Genomic DNA, 7848 nt, shown 5'->3' on the forward strand with positions numbered 1-7848 from the left:
TTCCTCCAGACGAAAGAGAAAATTCCAAAAGCTTCTAAAGGATAAAAATACATATATTTGTCTTTTTGAGACAAAGATCACTATGCAGTTCAGGCTGACCTTGAACTCACTTTGTGGCCTCCAACTCACAGTGATCCTCCTGTCTCAGCCTCCAGAGTGTTGGGATTATAGGTGTGTGCATGCACTGCCGCCGCCGCCACCACCACCGCCACCGCCACTGCCACCGCCACCACCACCACCAGCAGCAGCAGCAGAAAAAAAAAAAAATTAATCACATGAAAAGAATCAAGGATCACTGTGGCATCAGGCTTTTTTTGATAGCAACTTTGAAGCCAGGTGACAAAGGCTCAATGCTTTAGTATTCTCAGAGAAAGGAAACCCAAACCCAGTCAGATCGCCAATTAAGTGGAATTCTATCAAAATATCTTCAAATGCTCAAGGTCTCAAAAACTTCCATCCCATGTACCCTTTCACAAGAAGTTCCCAGAGCTGTGTACCACCAGAACAAAGGAGCAAAGATAGTATCATGTCCGAAAGACACAGAGCTAGCCCAGGAGAAAGGTAAGGGCCCCCAACAGCGTCTTTGGAGAACAGAGAAAACCACGGATGGTTTTCTGTGGTTCTGGGTGGAGATAAGTCAGTTATAATTTAATTAGTAATATAAAACAAAAAACTAAATATGAGAAAAGGCTTGTTCAGGCATTGCACAAAAGGAGATATCCAAGTAGCCAATAAGCACATGAAGTGGGCCTGAACATCATTCCTCATCAAGAAAATGCAAACTAAAGTCACAGTGCTAACCACTGCCCATTCAGCTCACAGATAAAATTAGGAATAACAATTAATCCCAAATGTCGACAAAGTCCCCTGGAGTGTATGTGTGGTAGGGTCACTTTGGAAGACTATTTGGCAGCTTCCTCCAGCTAAACATACACCATCCTCTGGCCCAGCAATCCCATTTCTAAGTTTGTAATCAGTGAAATGAGTGCATACATCCAGAAAAATACCAAAACAAGTATATTTGGGGTCACTTTATTGATAATGGCCAAAAACCGGAAACAGATGGAGCATCCATCGAATGGTATAAGTTGAATGTGTTATTTCCATCCCATGAATGCAACTTGGTGATAAAAAGGAGTAACAGACAGCTAAACACAACAACAACGATGAATCTGAAAATCTTTATGAGTGTAGGATGCCAGGCGGAAAAGCATACAATGCAATAAGAATCTATTTACATGATAGGAAACACTCAAAGATTAAGCAGAGATCAAAATAATGGTTATTAGCTGGGAAGATAGCTCAGTGATCTAAGCGTCTGCTTGGCAAGCTCAGGGACCTGGGTTCAATCCTGGGTACCACATGCTGTGTGGGCCCTGAGCAAGCCAGCCACTGAAACCAGCATGGTGGCTCACCACCATGCCTATAATGCCAGTTCTGGGGAGGATAAGACAAGAGGGTCACTACAAGTCCAAATAAATAAATAAATGATTTTTAAAAAATAATGGTTATCTCAGGGAGGACAAGAACAGGTAGAGGCCCAGTGACACAGCTCAGCGGACGAAGCATCTGACTTGGCAAATGCAGGGACCAGGGTTTAATCCCTGGTCCCACATGTTGCGCCAGCCCTACCCCCAGGATGCACTGAGCCAGCGACCAAGTCTGGGTGTGGTGGCACATGCCTGTAATCCCAGCATTGGGGGAGGCTGAAAACAGAAGGATCACTACAAGTCTGACCTGCATAATGAGACCCTGTACCAAATACATTAAAAAAAAAAAAAAAAAAAAAAGTACATACTGACTAAACAGGAACCCAAGGTAACCCTGTAACACAACATCTATGTTTTATATCTTGACCTCAATCAACAGTGCCACCACAGGAATATCCTATATAAGTCATTAATCTATGTACGTAAGATTTGTACTTTATAGTAAATTTAATGTGTGCTTCCCGAAGTCCTGAAAGAAAACTAGACAAAGCCCGAAGGATGCATTACTGGTGCTATGAAAAGCAAAGAGTTATACTCAGAAAGAATATTTAAACCTAAGGCATTCCCTGTAATATTACGGGATGTGACCAACAAGGACATAGAGGTGCTAATGGATAAATATATGAATTTAAGCAGAACCTGTGTTGGCAGGATGGGCAGAAGAGCAGTGTATAGCTTTGAGAAAAATTAAAATGTGAGGGCCAGCAAGATATCTCAGGGGATTAAGTGCGTGCTTAGGTAAGCGCAGGTATCAGGGTTGGTTCCTGGGCACCACATGCTATACCAGCCCTGCCCCTGGGCACACTGAGCCAGCCACCAAGACCTGTGAGCAGCAGGAGGAAGAGTAATGAGCAAAGAGAACTAAATCCTGATGTTTTATGGAAGGAAGCCAGTAATGGCTAAAATAATGCAAACTAATAACAAGAAATAGCAGCAGAGCTGTGTTGTTCAGACATCTAAAGGTGAGCACGAACAAACCAGCTTAATGGCGGCACATGGCTTCTGTCCCTGTCAGTAGAATTCAATGATGGACAACAGGGGACAGGATACTACCACTTGTAATTTAGGTCCACTTGAATTAGATGTCAATAAAAGAAAGCAAACTGCCTTAAGTGAAAGAAATGTGCACCTGGGCTCCATTTGTTGCTGCCTTTCTCCCATCCTCCAAAAAAAAAAAAAAAAAAAAAAAAGGAAATGCATTTTGGACCCAGGTAAAAGTACAGAAGTAAGTTGGCTGCTACACTAAGGTCTCCAAGACGGGCTCCTTTCTCTCCCCATGATGCTGCATACCCTCTAGTTCCAAGATCACCCTGTAGGCCAGTGGTACTGCCCCAGCTCCACTCATCAAATTCACATCTGAGCTTCTTTTTCCTGTGAGCAGCCTTAGGTAACCTGTGAAAATGGTTCACTACTACCAGAAAACCCCACAAAATCATGCAAATCAAGAGGTTCAAATCTTCACATTCACTTTAAGAACACACTTGAAACTGCCCAGGCCACCAAGCGTATGCATATCGGAAAGGCCGCCAGGTATCTAAAGGATGTCACATTAAAGAAGCAATGTGTACCATTCTGGCATGAGCTGGTAGGTGTGCGCAGGCCAAACAGTGGGGCTGGACACAGGATCAGTGGCCCAAAAAGAGTGCTGAATTTTTGCTGCATATGCTTAAAAATGCAGAGAGTAATGCTGAACTTAAGGGTTTATTTGTAGATTCTCTGGTTATTGAACATATCCAGGTGAACAAAACACCCAAGATGCGCCACCGCACTTATAGAGCTCATGGCCGGATTAATCCATACATGAGCTCTCCCTGCCTCATTGAGATGACCCTTACTGAAAAGGAACATATTGTTCCTAAACCAGAGGAGGAATTTGCACAGAAGAAACTGAAAAAACACCAACTTATGGCAAGGGAATAGATGAAGCATAAAATAAATGCAAATAAAATTAATGTTGTTGGCTATTAGTAAAAAAAAAAAAAAATTCACATCTGAGTCAGCAAAAGGAAAGGTTGAAGAAAAGACAGAGACAAGAAAGAATCCTTTGTCCTTGAGGACATTTACCCCAAGCAACTACTTAAATACCTCTGCTTAAATCTCACGGAACAGAACCAAGTTGCAGGGTCACTCCTGGATGTAAAAGAGGCTGGGTGATAGCGTTTCTATTGCAGACAGCCATAGAAGAGGCAGGTGCCTGCCATTAAGCTTGTATTTCATGTTAACTACGTATAGGAATAGCTTTGGGAAAAGTTAAAACATGAGGGCTAGCAAGATATCTCAGGGGATTAAGCTCCTGCTTAGGAAAGCGCAGGGATCAGGGTTGGTTCCGGGCACCACGTGCTACACTGGCCCTGCCCCTGGGCATGCTGAGCCTGCCACCAAGATCAGGTGTGGCAGTATATACCTGTAATCTAGCACTGGGGAGACAGAAAACAGGAGGATCACGAGGAGTCCCAGCTGCATAGCGAGAGCCTGTACCAAATACTTTTTTTTTTTTAATGAAAATGTGAAAGGCAGCTCTGCAAGTAGCACTGGGCCCAAGCACACACCTAGGCAAGGAGGAGGAAGCGCCTACTGGGAACAGAGCCCACAACCTGGTGCAGGAAGTGACGAAGGCCCCAGAGGAAGGCTGAGCAGTTGCTTAGGGTGCAAAGGTATCAGGTGGTGGCTGTCAAATCATTCGTAGCAACACCTGACAGCCCCAAACCCTGAAATTCTCCTGGCCTTCCACACAGACACCCACATTTGGAAAAGAAGAATATACACTGATGATGCCTCCCAGAAAGGTAAAGAATGTTATTAGTACTTTACCATGAAGCAAACAGATCTACAGAGGTTAAGTGATTTCCCCCAGGCAGTCCTGGAGGAGCCTAAACTTGACCTCATCAATCCAAAGAAACGAGGCAAAATCTCTCTCCTCCTCCAGGAGGTCTGGACAGCCTCCTGTAGCCTTTGGATTCTCTGCAGAGCCAAATCAGGCCTATGGATAAGTCGCAAGCAGCAATTTCTCATTTGAAGACAAGATAAACAGCAGCACGACCAGTGGGCCAGGAGGCCGTTTCCTAGGCAGTATGACTGCAGCAGGCTGCAGAGCACACACTTAGCAGAAGGATCCCCTTTGGCAAACACCAGCACAGCAGTTTCCAGACAAAGAGCAAGCGCTGCTGGGACTAGAAATGTGCAACCCAGCTGGGAGCTGCAGAGTTATTTCAGTCCTCAAAGGGCTTTTGTCAAGATCAAGCTGGGAGCCTAAGCGTATAGAATTCCAAGCTTTTCCCCTCCAGTTCTTCCAGCACCAGAAGGGAAAGTCATTCTGTGCTTCTCTAATAATAGTTGTATCTGGCGTCCCATCTGGAGATCCCGAAATGCCTCACTGACATTTCTGAATAAATGTCAAGGTCCAAGGCACCTTGGGGTAGTCGTTTCCTTTCCACACCTCCCAGGGGGTTATAGGTAGACACTGCTTCTCAGGGAGGAGCAGGAGATTTTGCAGAGGCCGTTTCCTAGGCAGTATGACTGCAGCAGGCTGCAGAGCACACATGAATTCAATTCTTCCACAATTCTGGTCACAAACAGAAGTGGATGAGAATCAAATCAAATTTCCCCATAAGGTCATCATGGAACCTCACGGTTGAACCTTAACTCAGTTCTTATCCAATTTGTTTGCATCTGGAATCATGGAAAGAAGTAAATTCATGATGGGGGCATCACTTTATATAAATAAACCCAAAATGATACTATGCTAATAAAAGTTATAAATCCTAAGGGGATCATTGAAAAGAATAAATGAATCAGACAAAGGGAGCATTAGTCTAGAAAGGCTTCTTGAAGAAGAGGGTTTGAACTATCTCCTGGGAGAAAATAGTGTTTGGGTTTATATATTAGAATTATTTTGGTTGGAAATGAGTGCAATGTAATTCAGAGTACTGCAAAGCAAGAAAAAGGAGAAGAACAAAATCAAGAAAAGAAGAAAGAATGGAGGAAAAATGATTTTTACCGGATTTATATCCTGTAGCTTTGGAAACCCAACAGCAAGAGAGAGAAGGCTTCCCTTTTCCAAGAGTTGAGAGAGGATTAAAAAGCAAACCCATTTTTGTTTTGAAGAAATGCTGTGGGCTTGACTTGTTACTGCACCCTAATTCTGTCCATGCTGACTAATGCATGCCTCATTGGCCTCACCTAGGATACAGGCCCACTGCTCCAGCCAATTGAATATGGGACCCTGGTTAGCGAGCAAGCCAGTCCATCCCAGTACCATTAGACTCAACAGCAGTCCAAAGCGAGGCCCACTCTCTCTGCAGTCTCTGAGTCACAGGCTAGCCCTAGAGCCAGGGAGCAGAGGCCACATGCCACCCTTCCCATTTCAAGGGGCTTGAGAGCCCCCCAAAGGAAGATCAAGGTGTGACTTCCAAAGAAGAAAAGCAAATGGAGCACTAAACAACACAAATCAAAAGAGTAGAGGGGTGCAAGGAGAAGGAGCACCCTAGTTTCTGGAGCTGGGGTTGTCTTTCTGCTAATGGCCCATCTCACTCCAAGGCCCCAAGCTTCTGCCCACAGGAATCGTAGGATTTTTCAAGGGATCTTGGGGCTCCCAAAGCAAGTATAGGTTCTGGCTTCCCCTCCCTTGCCTCTTTGCACCTGCTGTAGCCCAGACTCCCAGCTGTGAAGATTGGTTGGCCCTGTAGGGAGGCCTGCAGGTGTCCAAGGGTGACCCAGAGGCCAAGCATCCACACCTGCAGCCATCAGGGCCACAAACCCCTCAGGACGCTGCAGCAGCTGCTGTCTACATGCTCACACCTCATTCCGGCAGAGCCCGTTCCTTGGGGAGCTGAGTGAGCGCGTCAGCAATTCCTGCTCTGCCATTCCCTTACATACTTTTAATCTCTTGGGCCAAAGAATTTAATCCGGCCTGTCTGCTTCTCCCACAGCGCCCTGAATCCAGCCGGATTCAGCGCGTCACACTTCCCGCAGCAAGCCCGAGGGTCAGGAGTTCATCCCTCTGAGCCACGGCTGGGGGGCGGGGGTCCTAAGAAGCATGACATCCTCCCCCAAAGCCCCAACAGCTGTGTTTCCCCATCGCTCAGAAGGAAAGAGACCAAATAAAGCAGCAGGAGGAATTACATGGTGCAAGAATGCTCAGCGTAGGATTCAGAGTCAAAAGGTCAGATTTTCCGTTATGATCCGAGCAGGTCTCTTTCTTGGTTTCTGCTTCAATGGGTTTTCCTGTTGGCAAAATGAAGAATGAAAGGGGCCATGTAAGCAAGTGAGCCAGTCCATCCCAGTATCATTAGACCCTGTAGCTGTCCCAAACCATGCCAACTCGTTTGTGGAGCATTTCCAGACTCCCAAGACAAACTTAGGAAAGAGAACAGAAGTCTAACCAAGCCTGCATCTTCAGTCCACATGGGCCACTGGATAGAGCAGAAGGCTAGTGGGCTGGGCCAATAGCAAAATGCCCCCCAACACTGGTTCCTATGTCACACCTGTAAGCCTCAAAGTACAGGGGGGCCTCCAAAGACTCCAAATTTGCTGCTCTGAGCTTTGTGAGTACATACTGAAGACATCAGACCTGGGGAGAGGCAGATTCTGCAAAGTTTGGGAAGGGGCTTGAAGACAACTAAGCTTGTGACAAGGTCAGAGGAGGCAAAAGACAGGTAGCTCCTGGCTGCTGTGCAGGACTCAAAGTAATAGATACACTAAAGGAAATAGAGACAATAGATGACAGACAGACAGAAATGAAAGAACTACTCAAAACACCTCCTATACACTAGGCTAGAGAGGATACATAACCATATGACAGAGCCCACTTAGAGGCAAGGATGACTATAAGGGGTTTAGGTGGGTACTTCAGAGTGACAGATCTAACGTCATTCCAGGGGCATCACGGTGAATCCTGGCAGTTGCAGTAGATGATTTTGGTTGTCAGTGGCAGCCACCCTATGCTTCACTAAGCTAAAAAGGATAGGGATGCCACTTTCAGGTATAGCTGGATGCAGGCTCAGACAGTGCCTCAAGCACCAGTGCCTCTTTTCTGGGTCTCATATCTCCTTCCTTATGTGTCAGCTTTATTGCAGGCTGCCGTATGCTGTAGCCTGGAGGCTGCAGGGCGACAGTTTACTTCCTGATGTGCATCACAGGGGTGAAAATGATTCTCCTCTTAAGGTTCTCATCAACCTCATTTATGTCATAGTCCTGGTGGCTGGGAAGAAGGAACACGCTTACTGGGCAGATGTGGGACTCCCAGCTGTGAGCCTATAGAGGTCTGGAACCCCAAGAACCCTGGGCTAGAAATGAAAAAGGGAGCCATCAGGATAAAGGCTCAGCTGAGCTGACCCAGTTATGCCACTGGCCTGTTTGG

Source organism: Octodon degus, unplaced genomic scaffold, assembly GCF_000260255.1.
Source record: "Octodon degus isolate 3935 unplaced genomic scaffold, OctDeg1.0 scaffold00212, whole genome shotgun sequence".
NCBI classification, from domain to species: domain Eukaryota; kingdom Metazoa; phylum Chordata; class Mammalia; order Rodentia; family Octodontidae; genus Octodon; species Octodon degus.